Source organism: Lepidochelys kempii, chromosome 12 (genome assembly GCF_965140285.1).
Source record: "Lepidochelys kempii isolate rLepKem1 chromosome 12, rLepKem1.hap1, whole genome shotgun sequence".
In the NCBI taxonomy this organism is placed as follows: Eukaryota; Metazoa; Chordata; order Testudines; family Cheloniidae; genus Lepidochelys; species Lepidochelys kempii.
This window is the reverse complement of record NC_136391.1, coordinates 32,752,423-32,770,141: the sequence shown is the minus strand read 5'-3', so window position 1 is coordinate 32,770,141 and position 17,719 is coordinate 32,752,423. Positions and strand designations below refer to the sequence as shown.

At 40.5% G+C, this 17,719-nt stretch overlaps 1 long non-coding RNA gene across 1 annotated transcript; it reads left to right on the top strand.

Moving 5' to 3' along the window:
- Positions 1-10,977: 10,977 nt before the first annotated feature.
- On the top strand, positions 10,978-17,018 carry LOC140896347 (uncharacterized). The gene is made up of 3 exons (XR_012154524.1): positions 10,978-11,111; positions 12,147-12,274; positions 16,540-17,018. It is a non-coding gene; the product is annotated as an uncharacterized LOC140896347 (long non-coding RNA).
- Positions 17,019-17,719: the final 701 nt, after the last annotated feature.

Here is a 17,719-nt window from a genome sequence, read left to right as displayed (position 1 = left end):
GTTTTGCATATATAAATCCCTTTCACAACCAACACACATACATACATCTTTTTTAACCATCACTCCCACACTTATATACGTTATCATACTATACTATGCTATAACTATTACTTTGACAAACTTCCTCAGCTGATTGCACAATATCTTCTCCTGTTATTTCTCTCTTTCACTCCTCCACCGCATCCTTCTCTTGTCATTCTGCTTGCTTCTTCTTCTCCTTCATATTGTCCTCACCACCTTCACACCTTTCTCTGCCTTCTTAGCTCTCTGCTCAGCTGCTTTCTCAACCTCTTCTCAGCCTGTCAGGTCTCAACTGTCAGCAGTCAACTGACACCCTGACCTTTATGCCATTTCAGTTCTATTTTTAGACAACACAATACCATTTGACTACTATTTCTATTGTCAATAATTGTTTACCACCTTCTTTTCCCCACCAATTCTACTATGTAACCTTTAGCTATATTCTAAATAGCTCACAGTGTTATGATCTGTTTATCACCTTTTCTTGCCAACTTGGTTTTTAGTGCTATGTGACCTTTAGCCTCCATTTAATGGTGGAGTGATGCTTGCTTATTTAAAATGGAAGCCAGGGACACAAAATGGAGTTTCTCTGGTATTACTATATGGATCAGTTTGATGGACTGGAACTGTATAGGAAAAATCAGGAAAAGACTCAGAGAAGGCTGCAGTGATTTAAAAAAAATAGGGCATGGAGTGATGGACCATAAGAAAATAAAGCAGAGGTACTAAATGCCATTGCTATGCCATATAGAAAAAGAAAGGACAGAAATTACCCTAGAGACATCACTAGAGAAAGAGACATCACTGTCAAAACAGTGTTTTCCGGAACAAATGAAAGTACCATTCTGTAACGGCAGTCACTGAAAAGAATAAGAAGAAAACATGGTAGTGGGTAGGACTATAACTCATGATTAGTTTCTGATGTGAGTCAGTGGAAAGTACATTGCTGATTCATTATCTTCACAACAACATCACAGCTACTGCAGAAGATGCGTTACCAGCAGGTATCCCTTGTCTAGGACAAGTATGATCATGAAGGACCTATCCAAACCCCATTGAAACTAATGGGATTTTTTCCTCTGAGTTCTATGGGCTTTGGATTCAAGAATGTATTCTACCCAGGTTTCTAGTTAATCCCTCTTCTTTTTTGATTCCCTTAGCTGTATTTACCATTCATTGTACCGCCTACAATCTTATTTTAGAAGTGTAGGCCACCTTCTTGCATTAATGCCAGAAAATAACCACTTTAGTTTCTTCTCTGCTATTGAGAGATCTCTTACCTTGCTTTTCACCTGAATGCACATGTTCTTTTTCAGGTTGCTCCCTGTGACACCAAGAATACATCTTTTCAGATTCTGCTCCATCTTGTTTGCAAGTTCAGTTGTATTTACTCACATGTCATGATAGATAATAGACAGATGCCAAAACATTCTTGTTTAAGCAGACAGGAGGCTTGCTCCATAGACAAAATACCCAATAAAGAGAGAAAATAGTAAAACATGTAGATCAGGTGGATGTCAGTGTCATATGGAAAATTACTGTACTATACTACAAAAAGCTTTTAAAAATGACAGTTCAGTGTCTGAATTTTTGCAAGAGTAAGGAAATGGTCAGATGACACAAAGAAGGGGCAGATGAGAAGCATTCTTTTTTAATTCTATAGTATGTCCTAAACATAAAATGAGAGACCACGGTCAGAGACAACTGTTAACTGTCTAACTTTCATAGGAGTAGAAATTTGCAAGTCTGAAATGGATGGCTATGGTGGTCTATTCTATCAAGCAGAGGCGACGCATATGTGTGTGGGGGGCATGGGGAGTCATGTTCCTCCCCCACCCTGATTTGCTGCTTATCTTGTCCTGAGCATGCTCACATGGACTGAGCATGCTCAGTAACACTGCTGAAGCCAGCTGCCCTCAGTCTGCACCCACACTCTCTGCACGCACAGGTCGTGTCTGCTAGTAAATGTGCTAGTAAGTGGTGCATGAAATAATATAAACAGCTTAGAATTGCAGAAGTTATAATGGAATAAAGAAATTGTAACTTACACCATGCCAAATAGAGAAAATGTTCAGAGTTAACATGCTTTCTGGACATAAGAACAGCCATACTGGGTCAGACCAATGGCTCATTTAGCACTGCATCCTTCCAACAGTGACCAGTGCCAGATGCTTCAGAAGGAATGAACAGAACAGGGCAATTTACTGAGTGATCCATCCATCCCCTGTAGTTCAGACCCAGCTTCTGGCAGCCAGAGATTTAGGGTCACCCACAGCGAGATATATTAGTATCATTAAGAAGGAGACATCTGTAAACAGACAAGTTGGAAAACACCAATAGAACTGCCTGAACTAAATAAGAGTCACTTCCTGAGAAAACACCTGCCATCTTCACCCTAGGTACCAATAGCTCTCGGTATAATAAAGCACAGAAATACGTTGATAGCTTCCCCCTCCCCCCGACATTTGGTTCTAAAACAATATAGTACCAACAAGCTGCCAATATCTACTAATATGTAGATATTTCAAATTATGTTCATATTTCAGGGATAATAACATTTTATATGTTAACCCAGAGTATGTTTCTTCTTTGTTCATTTTTCAGTCATGGATTCAAATTAGGGCTCTGTGTTTTTAATTGCAACCCACAAAAATTCCGCTGCACACATAGTATTTGTTACAGTGGCAGAATAGTAAGAAATCTGTGTGTTTAAATATGCCAGTGGCTCTGAAGCCAGGCCAGAACACGTCATTTCAGAAAAAAGAACTGCTAAAGACATATTGATGCAATTTCATTACTAATGGGCAGTACACACAAAAAATAATGCAAAAAATTATTTTGTTGTATTTATTACTATGTTTAATATTAACTATTTGCACATGTGCAGTTTCTTTCATCTGAGAATCTCAAAGTACTTTCCAAATGTATGGATGTATTATCCCCAACTTACTGATGGGAAAGTTCAAACACAGCAAAGCTAAATGATTTTCCCAAGCTCATGAAGAGTTGCAAAGGCAGGAATGGAACCCAGGTCTCCTAACTCTGAATTAATTGTGCTTCCTGCATAACTATTTAAGATGATTATTTTATTTTATTTTATTTTATTTTGAAGAAACCTCTTTTGCAGTTAAAGAGGTCCTGGACATTGGAGAATTACCATGGATTTCACTTTGATTGCTTTTAGGAAAAACACGTGCATTGGATCCTCAAAATACATGGGGAAAAAAGAGTGGCTGGTAAGGATCACAATAGTGGCTCAAAATATTACTGTTACTTGTGAACTGGACAGGAATAATCTCCTCTTATCTAGGAGCTTGAAGCAAAGGTCTGTTGGATATTCCCAAACAGTAAAAAAAAGATTCTTTAGGCTCGGCAAGAGGAAATGGAGAGCCTTGAGCTTATATGAAGTCTATTCTGAGATTTATCCTGTGATTAGTTATGTAGATGGAGGCTTCAGCTACCTTGTTGGCCTTGTGTATATTTATGAGAAGTTTGTTTGGGAGACTGGAGATTACCAAAGGCAGAAATAAGTGCTTGTCCCTTTTATTTTATTGAATATACCATCTGTTTTTAGACAGTAGACTGTATATGGTGCTTTATATTTTAGTCAGACCCATATTGTTCTTTAAAAATAGTAATTTATTATATATGTTAATTACTTATTGTTAGAGTGGGTGCACTAAAATATTACCAGCTAGTGGAACTCTCCATTTATATATAGGGAGTATTGCTGGAATTGATAGTAGCCATACAACAGGAATTATATATTTAAGTGTGACCACTGTAAGTGACTATTCACTGTTACGGTGCATACTTAAGTATGCTTGTTCATGGGACCAATCCTCAGGTCTACTATTGAGAGTAAGGATTAGAAGACTGGGCCTTGAAAATGGAGTAAAATAGCCTAAAAAACATTTTCATGTGGTTTTTATGAAAGAGAATCTTCAAAAAAGCAGATATCCTGTTGGTCCTGTTCTCAGATATTAGGTAGATACTGCTTTATTTATATACTGGGATGCGTAGTCTGTGAAATTAAATTCAGCTGTAAACTTCAAAATGTTGGGAATTTCAGGTGGGCTCCACAAAGGTACCTAGATGTGTAAGTCCCATTGTTATACACCACTGCAAAGCAAAAAACACTTGCTTGGCTGCCATCTAACCCTGCAGGTGCCTAAATTCACCCAGTGCCAAAGCTTTTGTTATAAAAGCTCCCTAAGAACCTATGTTTCTGACTCTGAGCACGTGCACTGCTGCCTCCCTCTAGGTGCCCGGGCACCTATCTCCCATCTAAGCCCCAGAGCAAGTCACAAACTGGGGAAGATAGGCATTCAGTGCCCTAAGTTGCTTGTGCAGGGCCAATCCAGTAGCTGTGCTTAAAGACTGTGTAACACCTCACAAAATGTAGGGAGGAAGAGGCAGAGCTCCCTTATTGCCTTTAGCCTGGTGTATAGGGTACTCTTCCAGGATGTGGGAAACCCCTGGTTCAAGTCCCATCCCCCACTCCTGAGTGGGAGACAGGATTTGAATAGAGATCAGGTGAGTGCTCTAACCGCTAGGCTGTAGAGTTATTCAATGCTTTCTATGGCCCTGTTAATATTTAAAGTGGAACAACAACAATGGCAGAGATTGAGGGAGAGCCACATTGCAATATTTCATAGTCTAGTGATTAGGGCATTCACCTGAGATGGCTGATCCCTGTCCAGGCCCTTCTCCCGCTCAGGAGGAGCAGGGACTTGAATTGGGGTCTCCCACATCCTGGTTGAGCATCTGTGACAGTGCTGAGAATTAACAGGTGAGTGTGCACGCTGATCACTCTGGCATTAATTGGCTGTCCCAGAGAGGGCTGATTGGGGGGATGAAAAGTAATGATAGTAGGCTAGGTGAACTAAAGGATTAATTAGCCTATCAGCGAACGACTGATAAAAAGGCACAGGAACAATGTGAAAGAGGGAGGAGCATGACAAGCTGAGCATGGAGTCAGAGAGCTCTGAAGGAAGGGAGGTGTCTTCTCCTCTTTGGCCCTGAGAAAAGGTCTGAGGATACAAGGGACATTGTACATAGTGTTGCTGCATGAAGCTGTAAAGATGTTGGCAGAGGAATCTGAAATAAACAGTACGGTATGGATATCTAACCACTTGGGTCTGAGCAGGAATCTGTGATACAACAGAGCAGGGGCAGAGTGCCACCCTGTCACAGCAGCCTATCCACTCGACTAAAGGTTATAAGGGAGAGTGTCCTCCTCTTCCCCCTGGCTGCTTTGTTTCAGGGCCTGCATGTGTCTTAGGTCTTCGGTCACCTGTCTTCCCTGGCTCATGGATTGCAAGCAGAGATAGGTGCCTCCCTGGAGCCCAGATTTAGGTGCCTATCTTTGTGAGATGGGTGGGGCTTAGGCCACACCCCTCTCCTCTCTATCTCCCATTGCCTAGTTTAGGCCTCTCTTCGCATATTGAGCTAGCCTTGTGGAACACATTCTAAGGTGCTGATTACTCCCTATTAATTGAATAGAAACCTAGGCACCTAACTCAGGCTTTATGGATGGCGGAGTTGTTCCTGTGATTTTTCTAAGTCAGTGGTGGGCAACCTGCGGCCTGTCAGAGTAATCCGCTGGCGGGCCACGAGACAGTTGGTTTACATTGACCATCCGCAGGCACAGCCACCCGCAGCTCCCAGGGCTGCGGTTCACCGTTCCCGGCCAACGGGAGCTGTGGGAAGCGGCGGCAACCATGTCCCTGCGGCCACTGGGAGCTGCGGGCAGCCGGGCCTGCGGACGGTCAATGTAAACAAACTGTCTCACAGCCCGCCAGCGGATTACTCTGACAGGCCGCAGGTTGTTTTAAGTGCTTAAAAGCTAGGTGCCCTGACACAGCATTACCAACTCCCTTGTGGATCCCACCCTTTATTTTTATAATTTTTCCACCCAGAATGACTTAAATTCAATAAATTTGAAATTCTTCCATAGAACTTGACCCTTTCCATGTTAAAAGTGATTTACAAATAGAAACCAATCTAATTTACCTTGTTTTTAATGGAGGTTATATGAGAGTGTGGCCAACTATGTCTGTCTGTGATGGATATTGACTAGCCCACACACTTAATAAGGTGGCTTTCTGGGGTAACGATGAAATGACTTCTTGGAGCCTGAGTTAAAAGGAATAAGCTTACTAATAAGCCTAATTAAAATTGAGATCCTGATTCTCCTCCCATTTCCACTAATGTAAATCAGGAGTAACTCTGTAGAAGTCAATAAAGTTACATTGGTGTAAAACCAGAGTAAGAAGAAAATCAGGCCCAAATCTTTAAGCACAAAAGCAGGCTTCCAACACAACTAAGGTCTTTAAATACAAATTGGGACATCTTAACAGCTTGAAACAGCTTAACAGCTTGATTTATTTGGGGATTGGTCCTGCTTTGAGCAGTGGGTTGGACTATATGACCTCCTGAGGTCCCTTCCAACCCTGATATTCTATGATTCTCAGAAGGTGTAAATTGGTGACTTCAGTCAAGCTACACCTATTTACATCATCTGAGAATCTGGCTCAGAGTCTTCATCTGGAGATAAATCATGTGTGCTGGCAGGCAACAAGGAGAGAGCTTTTACCAGCTGAGTTTCCATCACCAAGTCTTACTCCACACTCTGAGCACATTGACTTAAAGAGCATCTATGTACCAACTCAAAGTCGCAATGTAAATGGCTTCCAATACTGTTTTTGCTTTTTATACTATCTCTTCCTCCATGATAGAACAATCTTTGACACCGACTCCCTACCTCCTCTTTTCCTTTGTCTGGATTTCACCTTTAACGTCTGTCATGAAGGCGAACACCTGAGGTGAAATCCTGCCCTTCTGCTCTCCACCATTGAAGTCAATGGGAGTTTTCCAATTGACTTGTGTGGGGCCAGGATTTCACCCCAGTTGTCAATATGCTTCTTAGAGACAAGGTTTAATCCTTCTGTCTGCAAAACACTGCGTTAGGTTTGCATGTTGTGTTACAGGAGATAAAATAATTAGGAAAGGCTCTGAGATTTTTTGCAGGATCCTTAACTGCAGTCATAAGGTTTTTACTTTTTGAAAATTTTAATGTAATGTTAGTACACGGGTATACGAAATACAGCGATCAAATTATCTTGTGTGGGTGGAAATAATCTACACAGCTTTGAACAGCAAATAGTAATTAAATGGGGTGGTGGCAGAATGTACCCTTTACTAGAGCAGCTGCTATCCACATTGTTCTACTGTCTTCCTTCACTGCATTTTGTACAACGTACTAGTGCAACTTTAAAGAAAAGAGGAAGGGAGTAGGTAAAGCTGCCAGATAATCATGAGAGTGCTCTGCATGAGTTGCCTGTGTTTATTATGATACGACTGTGTTGCTCACAGACTAATAAAATGTGTGATTGCAGATCCTCTGCTAATAAAGCAAACCTGTAATTGGGCATTCAGAATTTGTAAGTGGCCAGTCTCTGAATTGTGCAGCTGTATGTTCACATCTGCGGTGGCGCGCGTCTGTAATCCCAGCTACTTGGGAGGCTGCGGCTAGCGGATTGTTTGAGTTCAAGGGTTCTGGGTTGTGGTGTGCTATGCTGATTGGGTGTCTGGTGCCACTGACAGCCTGGCCAGCGAGTGGTTGAAGGACTGTCTAGAACATCATGAACGATGTGTTGTGATCAGCACTCTGTGAAGGCTGATCAATCAAGGTGATGTTCACATTTATAACTTACTTTTTAGGTGTAAAGCTATTCCTAAATCCACTTCTTGAAATTTTCTGAAAGATCAAAGCAGTTCAAATCCATTTCAGATCAATAGTGACCCAAAGATAGCTGTTTGGTGACCTACGTGAAGTGAGTTTGGGGGCCTCAGTTCCATTTGTACTGGATGTTTTCCAGTTCACAAAAACGAGTAAATCTTTTGGAGGCAGTGTTAGAAGACAGGCCAGGAATTGAATGGACATAGAAACAGAACTTTATCACTCCAGGTCTGTGTAAGCTCCAAAAGCTTCATGGGTCACTCTATCGGGGCACAGTTTATAATGCAGTAGAAGTCTTACTTTTCCCCCACATAATAAGCCAGTTTCTTGGTGGCAGGAGTGGGTGGGTGAGACTCTGTGGCCTGCCTTGTGCAGGAGGTCAGACTAGATGATCATAATGGTCCCTTCTGACCTTAATATCTATGAATCTAAGAAATACAGAGCTGCCCAAGAGAAAGAGAGATTGTACAAATGAGTGGTAAGATAACATCACCCCCTCAGCACAGTCTATATGCCCACTTGCTGCTTAGCAACCTTTGGGATTAACTTCTCTGCGTAGCTTCATTTTAGGGACAGCGGATGATTGGGTCCAGTTTATATGCTGAATGTAAACAATAACAACAAAATCAATGCGAGTGAGATTAGGCTCCTGAGGGCCCCCTCTTTCTAATGGGGATTCTGTTCCTTCAGTGATGAACAAGTCCAGCCTCACTACTCTAATTGTTGTGTTTGGGGGTCTTTGCTAATATAGGAGAATTCTGAGGGGCTTCCTACCTCCAGGCCTGTATGGGCCACACAGCTACTTCTGTCCTTTTTTATTACTGACTACAGGCAGGGAGCTATCAGAATGGGAGAGCTCCAAATGTCTGGCTATGGCCATGTTCAAATCTTTCCTTAGCTGACGCTTATTCAGCCATCTAGGGAAGAGCCTGATCCTGTGTTAGGACATGAGGGACAGAATATGCATGTGAAGGGGGCAGTGTCATCTCTGGAGAGGCAGTATCAGTCTGATGTCTGGGTCTGTTCCAAGGGGTTGTAAAATGCCAGCTTACAGGGGAAATGGTAATTTTTAACAGTTCATCACTCAGATATGCCTGAATGTGTGATTTCACAGGATAAAGAAAAAGGTACTTCTCTAGCCTGAGGGCTCAACAACCTTTATAATAATAAGCTTCTGCTCTGGTATTGTGTAGTGGTATCTGAGTGATGTAGTTCATGAATCCAGACTGAACAAGAATACCACATTACAACTGGTAAATTTATTTTTAAAGTGCTAATTTTCGAACTTCCGTGTCTTTGTGTGTCTGTGATAGATGATTGAAGAACAGTGTCAAGTACACCCTGAATACTAAATCATTTATAAATGTCACTGTTCAGTGTTCACCTTCCAGGGAGGAAACACTGCTGCCCCTTTTCACACCTTTGCTTTTTCTTTCACACACTTCTCAGCAGAGGAACTAGAAGAGAAGAGGTGGGACAGAGCTGAGCCTCTCCTCCCTGCCCCCAAGGAATGAAATGAGCAGGAGGAGATGTTACTGCTGTCAGACATCTTGCTCTGAATCTCTCTCAGGAAAGTTCAAGGACCATATTGGGGTGAATATATAAAAATATTCCAGAAAATAAGAGATGGAAAAGATTCATTACTGTAGATATCTCTCCCTGGCCAGTATGCGATTGTTCTTCCAATGCTTGGTCCATCTACTTTCAGTTGTTCCAAGGAAGGAGGTCTTCATCAGTTCCACACTCTACTAGATCTCACCATTAAGAAGCCTTTCCTGATGCTCAGACAATGGTCCCATTTCATGCCATTATCCTTATTTACATGTTGTTTGCCCACTCAAAATGATGACATCCCCTCCTAGGCATTTTCTCTTTTTTGACTGGTTCTTCATTTTTGCCCATTTCTCTCCCTGTACATATTTCTATTGTGTTCATTGCTGTGTTATCCAGGGACTGTGTTCCAGTGCCAAACATAAGAGATATGTAATATTTTGCTAGGATTTGGAACTAAACTCTCCACTCCCCTCCCCTTTAGGATCTAAAGACCTTTGAGATCAATAGGAAAGTTCCCATTAATTTCAGTGGGATTAGGATCAGGCCTTTAAGAAACCATCTTTGTGAGATCAGATTGCTGGTTTTACTCCTACACCAAATACCTCCGGGCCTGTCTGCTTTGAATGCCTATGAAAAGATTTGGGTCTTCCACTGTCCCTAACAGTGCTGGTTTCATGCTGCTCATCATTCCATAGATGAGTGTATCTGCAACATTTCTTCTTTCTCTTTCTTAGATTGTGTGGAAATCCTCCCCTCTCTCCATCCCCTTTATTACCACTTTCCCTCCCACAATGTCTCTCACTATTCTTCCTAATCTCTCTCTCCCCCACACTTCCAGCAGTAGAAGGAACTCTTGATCCATGTGCTAGGGGAAGGGATGCTGAAGCTATGTGCCACGTCTGGGGGATATCATTTGGAATGGAAGAGCCTGGGCTTGGCTCAGCTAAGCTCTGTACCCACCACAGCTCTAACAGCTCATAGGCCTTCCCAGTATAGCTTGCGCTACTGCTGCTGCTTGGGTAGCAGTATGCAGCTGGCTCTTTCGAGAGTTCATGTTCAACTCTTATTTTGGCATGATCCTAAATTTTTCCTGAGCAATGCAAGCAAGACAGGGGAAACAGTCATTTTTAACAGTCTATAAATCAGCGAAACCTGAATGCAAAAGAAAAGGCACTTCTCTAGCCAGAGTGCTTTCTCCCTACTGAATTTCAAGGGCCTGCTGCAAACTATGGAGATTTGTGAGGTTTATGACAAACAAAACTATTTGCAGAATCTTCTATAATGGAAAACGGTAGGCAATGTAAATATAGAGGTCACTAAAGGCAATAATGTTAAAGTTTTAAAAATAATTCCAGACTTTGAAAGGATAAACCAGGGAGAAAAATATTTATGTTCTGACTTTCAGGGGGCTCTGTTGAGCAAAGATTTGGGTAAGCCACATACATGAAAATGAATCATGAGCTGGCTAATGTGAATGACTGTTGATACAAGTCTGTTCTGTAGCAATTAAATTCACAGTTCACAAGCACAGTGCAGTTGTTTAACTCCTAAGAAATAGGAGATGTTTGTTCATCAATTTATTTGAGGAGTGCTTTGTGAGCCTTTAAGATAAAGGGTGCAATATATAAAAAGGTACATTTTATGATTTTTCAGATCCAGAGTGGTGATGCACTGAACTGAATTTTCCTGCTCTACTGCACGGAGAGAGGTTCTCTGCTGACACATAAACCTTTTATTGCTGCAAAAACTTGCAGAATTCCCCCGGGAAAAAGGATACCAAAACTGGGGAAAGGTACAGTATACATTGAATTAGAGTCACGTTTGAATGCAAAACCGTTTAGTTCCCCCTACCCCCCCAAGCTCTCTCTAGGAACTATCCTATTATTGCTTTGGGTTGTATTTTTCCCTGCAGACACAGAAGAATACAAATTGCATCTCCTTGTTCCTGTGGTGGCAAGTGTGCTGAATGGGGGATTCCCCTAGTGCAGGTGGTAGTACTACAGGAATGGGCAGTACTGAAGTCCAGCAGAGGTTCCTTAGGAGCCCTTCAGTGAAGGTTGCCTGAGAGATGCTGTGACCGGTTGTGTGTCCCATACTGGCAAATAAAGGGTTAATAGGAGAATTAGTACCTATGTAGCCCATCAGGCTACACCTGAGGGAGGGAAGAAGGGCAGGCCCAATTTAGTATTAGGGCCAGCTGAGAAGGAGGATGGGGCACCATACAGGCAGATCTGAAGTGAACTAGCAGAAGAGACTCTGGAGGGTGGGGACTGCTAGAGAGGCTGGGAGTAGCCTTGAGAACTCTCTTCAATAGAGAGTTGGGAAGAAGCTGCACAAGAACAGTTGGCGTAGTGGTGGTTGCAGTCCCTTTGAGAGATGCCAGTAAATGGGAAAAGGTAGGAGCAGCCCAGAGAAGTGGTAAAGGATTGTAAGGAACATCCCTTAGCTGCCTAACACACACGGACCCTGGGCTGGAACCCAGAGGAAAGGAGAGGGTAGATCTGGGTTCTCATCCCTTTCCCCCAGCCAGAGAGGAAGTGCAAGTCTCAGGATTAAGAGGCCAAGATTGATGAGTACTGTATGGGAGCTGAAGACCTGTCATAAAGGTTATTAAACTTTGGAGTTTTTCTGTCTGGCTTTTTCCCCTGCCCTGGAAGGGGACTGAATGTGAAAGGTGAGCTGGCCAGAGGGTTGGGACACAGAAGCTGCAGAGCCAGGACCATAGGGACTAGAGTGAAAGAACCCCTTATCGTGGTTTGGGGGGTGGGGTGTTTCAGTGGTGATTTTAATGACAGATGCTTAATCAGTGCCTCTTCCACCTGGGTAGGTCGTGTTCCTCCTGAGCCAATCCCATCCACTTTGGGGCTGACTAGGCTGCTTCTGGGCCCTCTCAATGGAGTGGAATTAGCAGGAAGCTGACAGCACTACACCATTACTTCTGGTGAACTTACCAAGGTCAGTAGCTCCTAGGTCCTTAATTAGAAAAGTAAAACTCCCTCATACAGTTGCTCAGAAATTTTCTGCCAAAACTTTAGTTTGACAGAAAATGGCTTTTTGAATAAAGAGAAATTTTCGTGGCCAAAAAATCTGATTTTTTTGTCAACAATATCAAGGTTTACATTTTCATTTTTTGGATGAAACAATTTTTAGTAACCAACTCTTTTTGGTTTTTGACAGAAACATTTTCACTAACATTTTTCACAGGAGAAAAATATTACTTTGGAACCAGCACTGCTCACTAAAGTTGGTCTTTTCAGATAGGTAGAGCTCACCTGTTAGAGGTTGAGTCCACACAGCTGCAATGAACATGGTAAAAACTCCTTTTTTACTCTCTAGGCTTTCATAATTGCTCAGTGCAATGTTTCAGTGTCAGCTGTCAGTTATAAACCATTTTTTTAAAAGAGAATAGCAATGAGACCGTCATTACACACGCTTACCAGCATTTCTTATACGGAGAAAGCTAAATGTGCTTGGAATGTTTTTACTTGAATGATATTCTAATTTAATTTTTGGTAAAAAGTGTTAAAAGAAAGCTGGCCTGTCTTCTAGCATCCATTACAAACACTGAAGTACTCCAAAGTGCAGTAGGGTACTTTATGCTGCTAATAATTGAGTGATCTTTATGTTAACAGAACTTGCAAGATGGTTTAATGCCTCTTTAGTGACGTTAATATATTCAAGAGTTATATTAATAAGTATTTTGAGTTATAGCTCAGCTTTAAAATGTAATTACATGTTCCTCATACTGTTGCTTATAGTCAAATAAATTCTGCCTTTTCATTCAAAAATTGTCTATGGTGAAACTGTAGCTGCAGTTCCATTCTTTGTTGCCCATAAAGACACCTCTTGAAGTCACTGGGTTTACACCAGTGTAACAGAGTGGAGTGTGGCAGCATCTGACAGAAACTCAGCTTTCCATAGATTGTTCTTATTGTAACTGACAAACCTATTTTTCATTATTTCTATAGCAGAAAAGTTAAGTAAAATGTTCAATATTGTGTTTTTTAAACCACCATTGTTGGAAAATAGCAGTAATGGGAAATCAGACTTCATGAATAAAGGATAGTCCGTGATTAGTTGTTATGTGGGCTTACTCCATCCTTGAGGACTAGGATAAAATTGTCATGACTGAATACCAATTTTAGCTGGAAAATAGGAGTTTCTTGGCAGGAAACCATGGGGTTTTTTTTTTTTTTTTTTTTAAAGACTTTATTTTTTTTTCGGAATGAGTTGAGCTTGAAAACCGTGTTGGGGATATGTTCCCTCTTCTTTTTCTCCATTAAGAAGTAAGTCTTCTCATTGAGATTTCAGAGAAAATGAATATTCTGGTATGAGGAGGTACTTATGCCCTCAGGTTTTACCATTATTTTATGTATGGCATATTGAACTGGCAGGGGTAGAATATTCTATTTGCACTGCAGCGACTTATAAAAAAAATAGACATGGGTTCTGTGGAGACCTCCGTTTGGTACTGCTGAATTGGGTGTCAGTCAGCAGTGTGTGATGAATGAGTCAGCAGTTTTTCAGAGCGCAGGGTGTTCTGCTGGGGAAGGATGAGTCAGCAGGTTGTCCTACCACTTTGTTCTGAGATAGCCAGTGCAGTTAAGGGGGGGGGGGGGGAAAGCCACAGAAGCCAAGTTTGACTTCATCAGCAATACTTAGAGCAGACTGTGCAGATTCCTATGGAATCTTCAAAAGTGAAGGGAGAAATCACTGCTTTTGGGTGCTTCTGGCTGTCCTTCTCGCCCCAGTCTGCATCTTTGAATGGAGCCTGGCCTATTGTGCCCTTAGCAATGATTCTTAAAGGGTTGACTTTCCAAAAATAGCACAACCCATTTTGCACCTGTAACTCTTTACTTACAAACACCTGGGCATGCCTTTGCAATTGCCAGCACGTGTGTGTGTGTGTGACAGACACTAACTTGTGTGCACACAAATGGGTTTTGCACATGTCAATGTAATCACTTGTGTTGTGCAAGTTATAGCAGCTCTCGGAGTTAAGTGGTTAGTCCATGAAATGTGCACATGCAGATGCATGTGTAAAATGTTGTGTGCACACAAATGAGCTATGGCTAAAGTCCATCTGCAAATTAAAAACTAACTTCAGCCACTGATGAACATGTTTTAACTATCCATTCAGACAAAGGCAGATCTACATTTATTATTTTCAGTTAGAATTACTGCTAATTATTAGGGTTGTCTAGCGATTAAAAAAATTGTGATTAAAAAAATTGCAATTTAAAAAAAATAATAATCGTGCAATTAATTGCGCTGTTAAACAATAAGAGAATACCATTTTTATTTAAATATCTTTGGATGTTTTCTACATTTTCAAATATATTGATTTCAGTTACACACAGAATACAAAGTGTACAGCGCTCACTTTATATTTTTTATTACAAATATTTGTGCTGTAAAAAACACAAGAAATAGTATTTTTCAATTCACTGCATACAAGTACTGTAATGCAATCTCCTTACATGAAAGTTGAACTTACAAATGTAGAATTAAGTACAAAAAAACTGCATTAAGAAAAACAATGAAAAATCTTTAGCGCCTACAAGTCCACTCAGTCCTGAGCCAGTCACTCAGACAAACAAGTTTGCTTACATTTGCAGGAGATAATGCTGCCCGCTTCTTGTCACCTGAAAGTGAGAACAGACGTTCGCATGGCACTGTTGTAGCCAGTGTTGCAAGATATTTACAGGCCAGGTGTGCTAAAGATTCATATATCCCTTCATCTTAAACCACCATTCCAGAGGACGTGTCCATGCTGATGGCAGGTTTGGCTCGATAATGATCCAAAGCAGTGTAGACCAATGCATGTTCGCTTTCATCATCTGCGTAAGATGCCAACAGCAGAAGATTGATTTTCCTTTTTTATGGTTCGGGTTCTGTAGTTTCCGCATCAAAGTGTTGTTCTTTTAAGACTTCTGAAAGCATGCTCCACACCTCGTCCCTCTCAGATTTTGGAAGGCACTTCAGATTCTTAAACCTTGTGTTGAGTGATGTAGCTAGCTATCTTTAGAAATCTCATATTGGTACCTTCTTTGAATTTTGTCAAATCTGCTGTGAAAGTGTTCTTAAAACAAACAACATGTGCTGGGTCATCATCTGAGACTGCTATAATATGAAATACATAGCACAGTGTGGGTAAAACAGGACAGGAGACATGCAATTCTCCCCCAAGGAGCTCAGTCAAAATTGAATTAATGCATTATCTTTGTAATGAGCATCATCAGCATGGAGCATGTCCTCTGGAATGGTAGCTGAAGCATGAAGGGGCATATAAACGTTTAGCATATCTGGCATGTAAACACCTTGCAATGATGGCTACAAAAGTGCCATGCGAACACCTGTTTTCACTTTCTGGTGACCTTGTAAATAGGAAGCCGGAAGCATTATTGCCCGTAAATGTAAACAAATGTGTTTGTCTTAGCTATTGGCTGAATAAGAAGTAGGACTGAGTGGACTTGTAGGCTCTAAAGTTTGACATTGTTTTTGAGCGTAGTTATGTTACCAAAAAAAATTTACATTTTCTAAGCTGCACTTTCACAATAAAGGGCTTGCGTTATAGTAATTTTATGAGGTGAATTGAAAAATACTATTTCTTTTGTTTATCATTTTTACAGCGTAAATATTTGCAATAAAAATAATATAAAGTGAACACTGTACACTTTATATTGTGTTGTAATTTAAATTAATATATTTGAAAGTGTAGAATAACTAGTTAATAAATAGTTAATATATTTAAAAATAGTTAAATATAAATAGTTAATAAATTTCAATTGGTATTCTATTGTTTAACAGTGCGATTAAAACTGCGATTAATCACGATTCATTTTTTTTGAGTTAATCGCGTGAGTTAACTGTGATTAACTGACAGCCCTACTAATTATACCAGGTAAGACATTAGCTCTAACCCTCTTTTTGTGTTTAGTGAAATCCTAGTTCTTTAATTCACACGTCAAAATCACTTATATTGGAAGCTATAATATTATCACAAATAAAGTCTATGATATCAAATTGCTATGGAACAAAGCTTTTGTTATGTCCATTCTTTTTCATTATAAAGCTTATACATCTTCTATTCATGACTGTTAAAGATTGATACATATTTAACTTGTTTATATTTCCTTGGTAAGGAAAATGCTGATTAAGAACTGCTGTGAAAAGCAATTTTACTTTTCCCATGGTTATTGCCTTGCTTTTTGACTCAGGTTATTGTTTACACGGTTGCCATATTCCCAAGACTCCATCATAAATGAGCTGCAAAACCCAGTGGTGTGTCCTGGTCAGGTAAATAAATGGAGACAAAATACTCTACGTGATCTTGCTGTTCACTTTTCGTATCCAGTGTGTTTTATGTCTGGTAGATAAGCTCAATAAATGTTATGTTTTATGCATTTGTGCCACAAATATTCCATTTGATTCCTAATGGTTCATGAAATGTCTTCTGCAAACCTTTGAGGGGCTGTCAGACTGAACCATGGAAAATATATTCCCTACTAAATTCATTTTTCACAGTTTTACTGTATCATGTTTATCCTGTTCTTACTTCTCTAAACTGTATAGATTGCAAAATTTTATATTTTGGACCTGATCTGCCTCTTGTTTGTAGGAGTCACTCCACAGAAGCCAGCAGGTTTACACTGACACAAAATGGGTGTGAACTAGGTTCTGTGTATGCTGCTGCATTCTAACCTATGCAATCTTTTATTAACATAAGAATAAATACCAATCCCTGTTAAAATTATACAAGTCTTGATTTTTTTTTTTAAACATACAAAATGAAGACAGTTTAGAAAATTGAGTCAGTGTAGGTTTGAAATCTATCAGAGAGGTCTCAGGCCAGGAAGTTAATATGCTGTTAAATCAACCAGTTGTACCTACAGCTTGTAGAATGGATCACCCATAGTTCCTGATACAACATGACTTACTATTTCTGACTTGGGTGGAAAAAGTTGAATGAGACTGCTGTAGCAGAGGACTAACCCAACTTCAACTTCTTTTGGCCTTTGCTCATTTAAGTGAGAATCTGACCACCCTTTCGAAGACTGTTTTAACATAGTGTTTTGCACTTCCCCCTTTGTTTTTAAAGTGCAGTTATACTCTGAAAAGTGACTGTAATGATAACATTGTGGAGTTGTTTGTTTGTTTGTTCTCAGTAAGTATATACATATTAATTATTTCACTGGAAAAAAGATAGGAGTTTGTTCTACCTGACGTTGCAAAGTCTGTTTTATGATCTGAAAACCAGCTGTCTCTCTTCTGGCTTGGGCAACATTGCCAGTTATAATGATCCAGCATTCAGAACTTAGTTAATAAAGTTTGTGGATGATGCAGGAGTGAGAACAGACCTTAGCTTACTCTTCCTTAGCTCTAATGGCTTTTCAGACT